A 14,461-nucleotide genomic window follows, 5' to 3' on the forward strand; every position below is an offset into this window, starting at 1 on the left:
CTAAAGTCCAAAACCCTTACCATGTCCTACAAATATCTATGTGATTTGGTTTCTGTCTACATTTCCACCCTCTTCTTGTAGCAACATCTGATTGATACATGTGTTCCTTTCCCACTACCCTCTAATCTGATCTTCCAATATATTGGTTTTATTCTTGGCTTAGGGCTTTCCCATGTCTTAACACACCATCAGAAGTATGCTTCCTCTACAGTATACGACCAACTGTATCATTCAGGTCTCAATTTAAATGTGGGCTTTAATTTCCCAACATTGCCCTATCTCTTTAATCTACATGGGTACATGAATTCTTATCTTTTGTTCTTTTAGATAGAGTGACTTATAATTGGTGTAAATACAATGTTTAAGAATTAACTCTATAAATAAATAAATAGAAGACAAGAAAGGAAAAGCCATGGGTCAATGCTGTCATGATGGCTACTCTCAACTACCAATATGATTCACTATTGCAGACTAGAGGAAATGGGTGCAGTCTGCTTTCCCAGGGTGGTGCTGGCTATCTCACTGGACTAGCTGGTAAGAATTTTGCTCACCAACTACTTTGTTTTATGTTTTGTTCAAGATCAATTATTGCTAATCTTTTGCCAATATGTGGGAATCAGATGATGTTCTAATTTTGCAAAACCATGCAATGAATTTATAATTCTATGCATTTGTTCTTAATTTAAAATTTCACTTAAATATTTGAAACTTCTGTTTACAAATTGAAGATTTAACAACAGCAAATAGTCAATCTACAGGAAGGCATATCTATAAAATACAAGTACCCATGTATTCCCCTCTCTGGAGAAATGAATCTTAATAAACCACAGAAGTTTTGGAATAGTCCAAAGAGGAGGTAAAAACATTTTTCAAAAATACACATGTTTGCCAATAGAAGATGTGGTTTCTCCTCATAGCACCAACAAAAACACTATGCCAATAGAAAGAAATTAAGAATATCTTTAATTATAAAATTTTATAAATAATATCTTGTAGCTTTGTAACTGAAGGCTGCTTTAGAAATTTTCAGAACAACCTTCTCATTTACAATTGAACAAATAGACTCCTTGAGGGAAGTGACTGTTTAAGATATACACTGTTCATGATAGAATGAGAACTTAAATTTTAAAGTCTGAAGTTACAACTCAGAGTACATTCATGACACCAGGAGATAAAATGATTCCTGTGCTATGGCTCTTTGTTTTCTGCCTACCTTGAAAATACTCTAAGCATCTTGTATTTAATTTAAAAAAGTCCAAATCAAACCAAAACAAAAAATCCTTCTCTACTACTAATGACATCCTATATAAGGATGTCATTAATTCTTTTTGCCAAGTATTTAACTGTCTTTCTCATTTCCCACATAGCAGTAAAATGAGTTTGTTTTGCAGATAGGAAGTGATTTTCTAATTTAGCACTTGTCTTTAAGCAAAAGCTTACTTTGTGAAGATGAGGTTGACTGTGTATCAGCAAGGAGCTATGGTAATTTCAATTTAGAATAGAAAATATGTTTAAATGTAGGAAGGGAAAATTTTAGTTAACCATCAGGAGAAATGTTACAATCAAGATGATAAAGCATCAAAATTAAATGATCTAGATGCTTTGTAATTCACTCCTATAAGAACTATTCAGTTAGTACCATCTCTATGCATAGTGCTGAATCACTTGGTAATCTGTTACAGTACAGACTTGCAGTTGCCTCCTCTTACATTTGAACTTGTTACCTAAGCAATGAATGTGGCAGAAGTTACACTTTGCTAGTTCTGGGAGTTCTGGGCTTTAGTTTTTAGGTTAGCAACATCGGCTTTCGCATTTTAGGGGGCAGTGTGGTAGCACTCAAATTCAGCTACTGTGAGACCAAGAGAAGCTCAGCCTAACCACATAGAGAAATCTGATGCGAGGAGAACCGGGCCCTCATTGATCAGCAATAGCTGAGCTTCCAGTCAACAGTCAACATCACCATGGCCTCCAGGACACTGAGGTTATTTAAGAGTTGAGCCTGGAAGCAAGCCAGCTAGGTCAGTTTACATCACAAGATGGAGAGATGAGCTGTCCCCAGTGATCCCTGCCTAAGTTGTAGAATTGTTAGAAAACAAATAAAATGATTATCTTAAGTCACTAAAGTTAAAGTATTTTGTTACATAGCAATAGATGGCAAGAGAAAGTTAAGACCTAGTCCTTGACTTCAGAGCCTTCCTTTCTAAAGATCTCAAAGAAAAGAACAGACTCCATAACTTCACAGATGGACATACATTCACCTGAAGGTGGTCAGGCTGAGCTGTGCCGTTGCTTACTTTTTACCACCAAGAGTTTATATTTATTAGAACTCAGAAGACAGAGAACACTTCCACTTTAGAGTGAAAATGAAACTATTACTGAGCTTTTGTGATATATTAAACTCTATATCCATTTCACTAAAAAGTGGAAGGAAATTTGGTTCATGACCTTCAATTTATATTTCCTTTTGAAGTGGAAAATAGTAGTAATACTTCACTGCTGTCCTCAGAGGAGCCATAATCACTAACCTTTTAAGTACAGTTTATGGTGTGATTGGTATGCGATTCAAGGTATTTCATTAGAAAAGCATTACCAGAGCTGGCATGGTTGATTTCTTCTGCATGATTTTACTATACAATATTAGAGATTTATTCTAGTTTGAAATCCAGTAATAATAATGAATTCATTGTTTACTGTATTTGCAACTGATATGATATAAGATAATGGGTTTCCTCTCTAGGACGGTCATCATTTGTGCCATACTCCCTTATAGCACATTTAGATGCGCTGTATTTTCCATCAGTTCCATAGATGAGTCTGGTTTAGGAGAAGCACATGCATACAATTTAGTTTTTAGTAATCTGTGCACCCGTGAATTTTAATCAAATCCAGTTAGAAACAACAAAAAGTTCCCTGTGAAGTATGACGCTATTAACTTCCCTATATTATAAGATGCATTTATGCAAAGGAGGATTGGGCACAATTATTATCCTTTTTATTTTTGTATTTTGACCTGAGTTTCTATTGGAGTATATATTCACAAAAGTATTTTTCCTAGCCCTATCAAGAATATACTTAACATATGAGACATTGGGTTTACTTCTTTACTTAAATAATTTCTCAAAATGCTCAGACTTCTGAAGCCTGTTTAGAAAAGGCAGTTGCTGCTGTCACCCTCCCTGAGATAAAGAAAATCTGTTCTAGTTTTCTCAGTTTCTGTTTCCTTTACCTTTTAAAAATATGTAAGATGAATATTTTGTTACTAAGTTCTGATCTGAAATGCTACTATTTGTGCTTTGTTCTTTAAGAATCACTGATACTGACATAGATCTTTGGAATCAGCTTTAAAATGAAATCAGTCATAAAGACAGTATGTCACCATGGCAGAAGTACCTGAACCTTATAAAGGTTTGGTAGTTTGACAAACTGGAATATTTTTGTATATCCTTTAGGGTGCAGGGGTTTTGCGTCTATAAAACCTACATTTCTCAGGTAGGTCTGAGGGGAAAAGATCAATTGAAATTTTCAGAGGTCCCTTAGTTTTTAAGGTTGAAGTATTACTCATATCATATCAGTCATATCTTATCAAATTATATCATATGAAAACATATCACATCATGTCATATCCAATGCACAAGTAGATTCTTAGCTCTCTCGGTGGAAAGTTGGATATAAGTCTCAGGCCAAAGCTTGAGGTGTAGAGAGCACGCCTCATCAAGACACAATAATGTGTGTAAAACCTGCCGTTTTATTAAGCTTTACAACATTCAAGTTCAGGTTTCATGTGGAGATTAAATATTCATTATAATAGTCATTAGGAATTATAAACTAATGGTGGAAAATATAATGTAGAAGTAAAGGTTAGAGATTTATAAGAAATATTTTTATACACTTTTACTTTTAACTACTACATTAGAATGTAAAATAAATTTTCTAGAGCACAATTAAGTGAATCAGATCACAAAAGAAAATGTTTTGAATGCTAAAAGTATTCTTTAATCTGTAATTCTTAAGAACGTCTTATACTTTTTGCTTCCCACACTATACTGTCATATATAAAAATGATAAACTTAGAGGTGAAAACTTCTGTTTTTGAATCAGGTATTATCCTTAGCTAATAGAAATAAGTATATGTGTAAATATTTTAGCTTTCATAATAATTTACAATTCTTCAGAATTATCTTAATTTTTATATAACATGTAATATTTGATAATTTACAAAATGTTTTCCCTCTACATCTGAAGCACAGATTTTAGGCAGTTAGGTGGAGAATGAGTACTTCTTTCTTCTGCTGGATGGGAGAATAGTATATGAAATGACCTCTTCATAAAAAAGAGATTAAAAATGTTTGATAAAATATTTTGTGTCTTCTAAGAGACAATGTTCAGCTACCATGATATTAAAGAACTAACTCATCTGAAGAACATTTGCAGAGCCAGATCTTTAATGTTACTTTTTTCTGTCAAGATACAGGGTGAAGAAGAGAAAACTCAGGGAAAATCCTTTCCACAGTGAGGAGTCTAATAGCAGATAGCCTCACTCCCATGAGCTGAGAAACTAAAAGGTGGTAGGTAGGTAACCCTGTGCAGAAAGGAACTGCAAATAATCTTGCTTCTCTAAAAGTACTGAATGCAGATTTAAACCAAAACACCATTCCCTTGGTAATTCATAACCCATGAGCATGCTTTCTGATGGAATATCTTTATCTGTGTGTTCTTTTAAAAAGCTGAGATTTTGGCTTACAGTATTTCCTTCCACCTCATCGTGCCCTCCAAAACCTGTGGAGCAAATTCAGATTCTACATGGAAAGTCTGTCTTCAAGCCATATTTCAAAGATTTTTCACAAAAAAAAATTGGAAATAATATGAACTTCCAATGTGACTCATGGACAAGATGATAAATTAAGCATTATTTTTTTTAGAGCTACTAGAGGAGACAAAAATCAGAAACTGAGTCAAAATAGAAAAATTTTCAGTTATTTGAATATCTGTGAAAGAATATACTTGAAAACAAATGGAAAAGACAGCAAACACATTATTCTCAGGTGATACGAAATTCTCATAAACAGAATAAACTACAGGTTAATTGTTAGAGCTAGTATGAGAGAACCATTATTGCTGAATATAAAGTCAGCATTAAAAAATCAATTACTTTTGACTGGGTGTGGTGATTCATGGCTGTAATTTTAGCTATTCAGGAAATAGAGATTGAGGGGATCATGGTTTGTGGTCAGACCCAGACAAAAAGTTAGCAATACCCTATCTCAGCAACAAGCCAGGTGTAATGATGCACCCTTGTTCATGGTTCAAGCCAGTGCAGGGAAAAAATGTGATACTGGGGCAAAATGTATGAGATCCCACTGGAAAATTATCTAAAGCCAAAAGGCCTGGGAGTGTGGCTCAAGTGATTGAGCACTTGCCTTGTAAGTGTGAGGCTCTGAGTTCAAACTCCAGTACTGCCAAAGAAAAACAATTACTGTTAAAACCAGAATTTGGTGTTAGTTATAAAAGTACCAAAATACAGAAAAACTGTAAAAAAGTCTAGCAAAAATCTCCAAGATATTTATGAAAAACATTAAATATTTTTGAGATGATATAAATAATTACAGAAATATACCATGATCATAGTTTGGAAGGTGTAATATCTTAAGGATGCCAATTGTCCCCAAACTGATCTATAGACTTAGTATAACTGGATATATTTTGTATTTTGATAAACTAAGTTGTCAACTTTAGAATTTATGTAAAACAACAAAGGGCTAAGTATAGTTAATGTATTTCTAACAAACAAGTTGGGGCAGAAGATAAAGTGCCAAGAAAAAGCCTTGTTCATGTAATAGAAGTTGGTATGAAGATACTGGGGCAAAATCAATTTTGAATATTGATAGAAAAATTGCTTTTTCCATGAAATTCAAATCACATACAAATAAATGAATTTTAGGTGACAGTTAAATGTAAATGTCAACATTATAAAACTTCAGAGAAAAATAGAGAATGCACTTTTATGAACACGAGATTGTTATTGTTTATATAATAAGAAAAAAGTAGTGCAAAAGATTTTGATAAACACAACCACAGCTGGAACTTTTACCAAAAGACACAAGATAGTATAGTTATAAATAATGGAGGAAACTGCAGATAAATTATTACATGTTTATGTAATACACACACACATATATGTATATATAAAGAACCCATGCATATCAATAAGAAAAGTCAAATAACATGCAATGTATGATATTGTTGGCTCATTCAACCTCTGTTCCATTTTATTTATTGTTTCATCTCTTAATTTAGAGACTATCAAACTAAATGCTGTATTTAACAGTGCAGCTCAGTTTGTTGGAGACTTCTCCTTCTCCTCTTTCCATTTCTTCTTTTCTCTCTACCTCCCTTTCTGTCTCTTTTTTTCTCTCTCTCTTTCTGTGTTTCATGTTTCTCTTTTTCTCATCAGATTCACTGAAGAGAAAGTTGCTACTACAATGAATTTACTCATAAAAATGTGTTAAATTCATTTATCTAACAAGTTTTGGTTATTGTGTGAAATTTTGTGTACATGATTGCAATATGTTACAAAACACTGACATTACTTCAGATCATTTCCTTGGGCCTTTTTTTTTTTTCCAGTTAAGCTTAATCAATTGCCAGACCCAGGCAATATTGATTTGTTCTTTATTGTTAGTGGAACAGCCTTTTCTAGATATCATATAAACAGAATCATCAGGATGTAGTTTTTTGTGTTTGACTTCTACCATATTGCATATTTTTGAAATTCATCCATGTTGTGTGTATCAATAATTTGTTTCTTTTTATTGTTGAATAGTATTCCTTTCTTGAGATATACCAATTTGCTCCTCCATTCATCTCTTCACGAACATTTAGTTTTTATAATAATTTTGGAGTATTACAAATAAAGCTTCTATCAGCATGTGTACAAATCTTTATATAGACATACACTTTTACTTCTCTTGGGTAAACTCCTAGGAGTGAGATGTCTAGATCATATGGGAGATACATAATTAAATTTTTAAGAGACTGCCAAACCAATTTTCTTTTTTTCTGTTTCCTGTTTTTATTAGCATATATTGATTGTACAAAGGGGTTTCATTGTGAAAATTCCACAAATGCATCCAATAGTCATCATTCAAATCAATCCCTTCTTTTCTCTCCAACTCTCACCTGATGTGCAGAAACAAGATATACAAATCCATTGGATTGTCTTCCAAAGGTAACAGCATGGATGAATCTCACCATAAATATAGTTAGTGAAAGAAACCAGACAAACAAAGATATGTACTGTGTCTTTACATTAATATAAACATTACAGAAAATACAAATTAATAGATAGAACCACAAATCAGGTCAGTGATTCCAGGGGTTGGAAGAAAGGAGATGGGGGAGGGGCAGAAGAGAAGAGAAGGGTTACAAAAAGAAAGTTTTTAGAGTGAAGTATATGGTGTTTATGTGCATTTGGTGAGACTTTAATGGGTTTTATATATATGTTAAAAAATTGCATGCTAGAAAATGAGTAGTTTATTGTATATAAATTATATCTCTATGCAAATGTAAAATAATAGAAACTACTTAGATTTTTTAACCCTTTTTACATATTTGTAAAATTACAGTTTTATGATTTCCTTCAGTCGTACAATTCTTGAGATCAACAATCAGACTGCATAATGGATTAACTGTTGCTTGTGAATTTACTAAATTATTTCTTGGTTTTGTTTACTAATATGAGGATTTTCAAAATATTTTATTTTTAATGAGCAAGGAACATGAGAATTTAATGAAATTAGAGTTTTTAATTTGTGATGGCATTGCTGAATTTTAATCTACATTTGAGAAAACAAATTTATGACCTTCCTTTTTCCTTCTGTTGGTTTCAAGTCTGTAAACTGTTGTGAAATTCCAGAGCAAAGCAGGGCTTCAGAGTGGTAATGGTGGCTCACATGAGGAAGCGCACTCCCCTGCATTCAGGTGGGTAGGTAATATTAGAAAAGGACAGTACTTTAGAAATCAAGGCAAAAGCCCTTATTTTACAGTTTAAGAAAGTGAATAACTTTGATAGTGACAGACTCAGAAATCCTTATTCCTGCTCAGTGTTCTTCCCATTACATATATAAAGTTTTTATTCTTTCTACAATTAGTAATAACAAGATTCATTTTTTGATTTTAGGAAAACATTTTCGTATATATTTCCCTAAGTTTAAAATAAGATAATTATGTAACTTAAAAATATCCCTAATATAAGGCTTCTGAAAATCAATTTAGGCAAGCAGAAAAAAAAAAGCTTATTTTTCAACCCAAACAGCATCTGGGATCAATGCCTTTTCAAAGTAGCTTGTTTACCTCTGGGCCACTAACTGTGAACAAAATGAGTGTGATGAAAGTAGAACTAAAAGAAGTTAGTTATTAAATAGTTTGTCTGTCTTCCAATCCTTTCTTTTGAATGTTTGATTAGCAATTTTTCAAGAGTTGTTATTGATGCTGATAAGTCACAATTTCTCCTCCAGGACACATTTGCAATTATATATGTACACATATGTTAAAACTCATTTGGATTTTGATGTTTCTACAAATTACCTTACATTTTGAGCAGAAAAATCGCTGGATGTCTGCCTATAGTCTGGCATGGTTTTCCTTAAGCCAACAAGCACCATGGTGTTAAGTGGCCCCTAGCAGATGGAGCAGGTGGTGCTGCCACAGTGCGGTGAGCAAAAGCAGGAGGAGAAGCCAAAGAGTCCTGAAGGCAGAGTGCAGATGACTATTTTTGGTTTGAGGCTTTTTACTATATTTTTTAAAATCTATTTTAATTTACTCATCGTTCTTTCAACTCTGCTTAAGAGGTTGTCAAAAAGTCTCATCATAACTTAAGAACCCACCTTCACCTTGTCAGGGAAACCTAATTGTTTTATAATCTAAAGGTAAAAGAGCCATCCTCAGGAGAATTCAGATTACATGAGGCTCAGAGACCAGGTTTTAGGGATCCATATAAAGTAGTCCATTGCTCTTTATTTGGAGTGTTTCGAAGCACAACATCTGCTTCTCTCTTTATAGCTACAAGTGTTTTTTTGTCTGGAACCTACTCCTTTATTACACTGTCCCATCTTCTTAGCCATTTATTTGTCTTAAAACTCAAGAAAACAGTTTCCATGTTGAAATGAAAGTCTAGACACTATTATTAGCTATCATTTAATACTAAGGATAAATAAATGATTCTCAGGTATAAACGAAATCCATACAAAGAGGACTTTTCTAGTGCACATGATTTTGTACTGAATCATTGGATAACAAAAATTGCAAAAAATCACTAATCAGAGCTCAGAAAGTTTATTTTTGGATTATTTGTTTATTTTTTTGGGGGGGGTAAAAACAAAAAACTGGTGCTATATTCTAGAAACATTATCCAGGGTGAACTTCAGTGTTTAAAAGTTACTACCATGATTCATTTTAAAAATGGTCAAACTGTCAGGATTATGGTATAAAGGAATCATAAACCATGTTTTCTCATAACATTGAGAATGGCGCTGTGGATGAGTCTGAGCACAGAATTTTTCTCTTCTCTCAAGAGCTAATAGTCTTTTTCCATTTTTAGTGCATAGAAACATATTTTGGTTTGATTACACACTACCTGTTAAGTACTTTGTGTTGTTCAAAAACTGTAAGATGAAGATGACAATATAACCTCTGGCAATATAATGGGAAAATTCTAAGACTGCAAGGGAGATTCATTAACTCACATAACTGAAAAGAAAGACCATCTTTATCTACTATAAAAATGGATGTCAGCATGCTCTGGTAATTTCTACATGGATATTTAGCTCTTTAATAGTGACTAGGTTACCCATTAGACTCACTGTTGCCAACAATGGAAGAAGGTGAAATAATGATCAGAAATCAAGTAGCATTTGAGGTTATCTGTATATAACTGGCTGGGCATCACAATAGCTTTCTCTATGTTAAGAACGATGGGATGGGGGAGACAGAAACAGCAAAAAATAATAAAATAATAATAAATAATATTTATAATAAATTATAATAAATTATAATATTTATAATAATAAAAAGAGGCAGAGGGATACAAAGGAGACGTTTATTAGTATAAGCAATATTGTAGAGGGTAGACAGCAAGGAATTAAGAATTTGGAGGCTTGAGCTTGAAGTTAGCTCTGACACAAGATGACATCAAGGAGCTTTGCACTTATGTAAATTAGGACATAGACCTTGGCTATTATTACCTTTATTTAGAGACCCTTTGTTTTAGTCAGTGCACTCTATTTATTATGGATTAAAATAACACAGCAATGCTGACATAAAATTCGTTTTCAGTAAAACCTGCTTTCTATTTCTAATCTACTGTAATGATAAAATTTGGTAAATAGATCAAAGTTTAAATTTAAGACTGCATAATAATTTTGTAATGCCTTGTACTGTTCAATTCATTAAGAAAAATGCAATTTATTCAACACCAACATGGGCTTGGCATCACTATGGATAAAACCAACCCTACGTGTGCATCTGATTCTGATTGGAAAACAACCATTGTATATAAAGATGCTTTTTTTTTTTTGAGACAGTGTATTGCTGTGAGGCCAGACTGGCCTGGAACTTGTAATTCTCCTGCCTTGGCCTTCCAAATGCTGGAATTATAGGTGTGTGCTGCCATGCCCAGCAAGATGCTTCTTTATATGAAAATGAGACGTTTTTATAACCTTGTCCATTAAGCATGACATTTGTGGACATTTCTCCTAGTATAGCCTCTGTAAATAAAAGAAGACTAAAAAATCTTTTGATTTTGTTTGGCTTGCTAATTATGACTAATTTGTCATTCTGATTACTGTTACTTTCTGGGAAAAAATACATGTTTCTCTATACCAATTTAAAGCGCAGAAGAAAAGCTAAGTTGGCAATATCAATTCTTCCAAAAATTTCCCCATAAGCATACTTTAGACATTCTAAAATAAAAATCTTACAAGCTAAGTCACACAATGATGTTATTAAATACAAAAATGAGATTACACTAAGTACTATAATGGTATTTCAAGGAAGACAAAAGCCACCCCATGCCTGATTTATTGTATTAATTCAAGAGTATTTTATTTCCATGGGACATTCATTCCCTTTTAACATATGTTTCTAATTCATCTGTAGAGTCACACTGAACAAACCAATGAAATGTCTGTCAGTACTTTACAAGATCCTATGTATCGAAGCTGCAGCTACCAAAAATTAATAAGCATTACTAATTTTATCACCAAGAATGGTTTTACTTAGTAAATATTTAATATGTGCATTGTGTCAGTACTCTCTAAGTGCTGGGAGCTGGTTATTGGAGTTAATGAGGAATCAAGCACTGATACTAATCTTAAAGTCTTTCTTTGTTTGCTTTTAGAGGCTGTGTGGTAGGAAATGAATCTTTATAATAAGTTAGACAACAGCAATTGCAGTACATTGTGCAGGAGTACCATGGGACACAATTCCGGGGTAGAGAAACTGTCTCATTAGTAAGATAAGATTGAAAAATTAAACTTAAAAGTAGGCTTACAGGCATGGCTTGTGTTATAGCGAACTTGCATAGCATGGGTCAAGCCCTGGGTTCAATTCCCAGTACTGCAAAATCAACCAATCAATCTTTACCTTTGAGATGGGGTCATGGTAGAAGTGGTAGAGGACCTGTTTAGCAAGCACGAGGCCCTGAGTTCAATCCCCAGTACTGCTCCTCCCAATTATTTTATAGAATACTTTCAGAAAATATTTGCACTTTAGAGGTGGAAAAATTGAGTCACAGAAAATTTAAGAAACTGTCTCAAGTGTACATAGCTATAAAAAACAGAGCCTGTGTGCTAACCCATTCTGCAAAATGATCTCCACATGCATTTTTCTCTTGACGACTTAGTCTGACCTTTGAGAAAAATAAGAGCCCCAGAGTTTTTGTTTATCAAAGCAGTGGAGAAGATGTGAAAGACCTCTTGTTTGTGCATTTTTCCTGGCCTTGCAATCGACGCACTGATGACTCTGAGTTACTTGAAGAATATGACAGTTGTGCTGAGTAGACAAAATGAGTGTGTGACAAGGGGAGGCTGGGCTTTTTGTTGGTTATTTGCTTTTGTGTTTGCTGCTGGTTTTTTTTTTTTCCAAATGTTTCTGTTAATCAAGGAAGAATGAGTTTATGGTTCACAGAAAGATTATAAGCACTATATAAAATCTAAATTCTATGACAGACTAGCTTACTCCTACTCTGTTCAGGTAAACCAAAAATTATTCTGAGCTGCTCTAAAAGAATTGTGATACCAAGGCATTTTTCTCTTAGCATACTCATCAGACAAGTCAGACTCACCAGACATGTGGGCTGATACATTTTTTATATTAACTTATAAGATTTGTTAAATGCCATGGGTACTAACATTAAGGGAAATGAAAATTATTGAAATGAAACGTTTTTGTTAAAGGCAAAAAATAACTCTTGAAAGCACAATTTAGAATACCTATTTATTTAATCGATAAAACAAATGGAAAGTCAAAAGTGGTGCATATTCGTTATTGTACAGGACAAAGCTCACATTTATATGAAAATCTAAATTAAAAATAAAACATTTTATTCTTGTCCTCAACATAATAAGTTTACCTAAACTATAAATTGTTCTTTAGTGATATTTAATATTTTTATAATGTTTTGAGATAGCCTATGCATACTCAAGGGTTTCAATACTTTTTCTGATACCATGTCAAGAACATTTAAAACCTATCATGTTTTAACCCTACCTAGGAAAATAACACTATACTTGAAGAACATTTGCTTTTTCATCTTCTGGTTGAAACATGAAAGAATGTACCAGTTTTCCTCACAGGTATGAAGTCCTGTTTTTTTCAATACTATTTATTTTGGGATGTTATGTCAAGAAGCTTATTTTAAAAGACAGAGCATGTGAAAAACCTCCTTTCTTCTGTACATAAACCATTGTGTGTTTAATGGTAACATGAAAGAATCAAGTGTTTAATTAATCAAGTGTTTTTTTTTGATACTGGAGTTTGAACTCAGGGCCTATAACCTCAAGCCACTCCACCAGCACTTTTTTTGTGATTTTTTTTTTTTTTTTGAGATAGGATCTTGAGAACTATTTTGCCCAGCTTGGCTTTGAACCATGATCCTCCTGATCTCTACCTCCTGAGTATCTAGGATTACAGGCATGAGCCACTGGCTACCAGCAGAATGAATATTTTTTTAATACACACACATCCCCACATTACTACAGACTAATGATACTTTCATGTTGCCCAAAGACACAAAACTATTGGTAGAATTAGAATTAGACATGATGTTCTGAAGTTTTTTGCTCCAAGCCAAGACTTTGCTCCAATATTTTTGAATTAATTTAAAAATTTTTACTTGCTATTTATTTTTAGAATCTAAAAACGTGGCATAAAATAGTGTGTAAATGAGCAGTAAATGCGTTCAAAACACTTGTACATTTTCATATTTCTTACACTGGCATTATTGTGAAGTGACACATATTTATGATAGAGTATTTGGCTATCTGAACAATAATGAAGATATATAATTGTTCTTTACTGAGTTTTTAACTTAAATATGATTTGAGAATAGTTTTGAAATGTATCACTAAATGCTAAAGTACATATACTACACTTATGTGGTTAATAAAGACAGCTTTTTGAACATACTACTGACCAGAGTTTGATTTTTTAGGGAAAGTTTCTTGAAGAAATTCTCAAAATGCATTTGTGGGCAATCAACATCAGCATCAATGTGACTTGTTGGAGATGGAAGCTCTCAGTCTCACCTGGGACTTAATGAATCAGAATCTCTGGGAGTTGAGTCCGGCAATATGTGTTTTAATAAGTCCTCCTGGGGATTCTGATGTACCTGCAAGTCTGAAAACCACTGCTCATTAGATGAGGGTTGAGCAATAATTTTGAGAAAATCATGCAGCAGGGAGCTTCTGGCACATCATGAGGCATAAATTCACCTTTTTAGAGAATAAAAGGTAGGTTTCTTTTATTCACTATTTGGACAGGATAATAGCTATAGATAGATGTATTTATAACTATCAGCAAGAACACTCTATAGTAAGTATAACAATAGAAAGAAAATTACTTAATTTGGGAAAGAATAAAAATAATTTAAAAATAAAAAAGGTGTTTCTGCAAGGGAGGTATGAGGATAGGTAAGACACCCAAAAAACTAAATAGCATTTATTGTCCTCAATGCAGAGAAACTAATGGAGATACTTTAAAGGAACTGAGGCCAATATGAAAAGGGGACCAGGAACTAGAGAAAAGGTTAGTTCAAGAAGAATTAACCTAGAAGGTAACACACATGCACAGGAAATCAATGTGAGTCAACTCCCTGTATAGCTATCCTTATCTCAACCAGCAAAAACCCTTGTTCCTTCCTATTATTGCTTATACTCTCTCTTCAACAAAATTAGAGATAAGGGCAAAA

At 33.3% G+C, this 14,461-nt stretch overlaps 1 long non-coding RNA gene across 1 annotated transcript; it reads left to right on the forward strand.

The window, feature by feature from the left end:
- The first annotated feature begins 330 nt into the window (after positions 1–330).
- Positions 331–13,997, forward strand: LOC141417333 (uncharacterized). The gene is made up of 6 exons (XR_012441859.1): positions 331–534; positions 4,466–4,569; positions 7,077–7,225; positions 7,888–7,977; positions 12,767–12,848; positions 13,706–13,997. It is a non-coding gene; the product is annotated as an uncharacterized lncRNA (long non-coding RNA).
- Positions 13,998–14,461: the final 464 nt, after the last annotated feature.

Source organism: Castor canadensis, chromosome 2 (genome assembly GCF_047511655.1).
Source record: "Castor canadensis chromosome 2, mCasCan1.hap1v2, whole genome shotgun sequence".
NCBI lineage: Eukaryota > Metazoa > Chordata > Mammalia > Rodentia > Castoridae > Castor > Castor canadensis.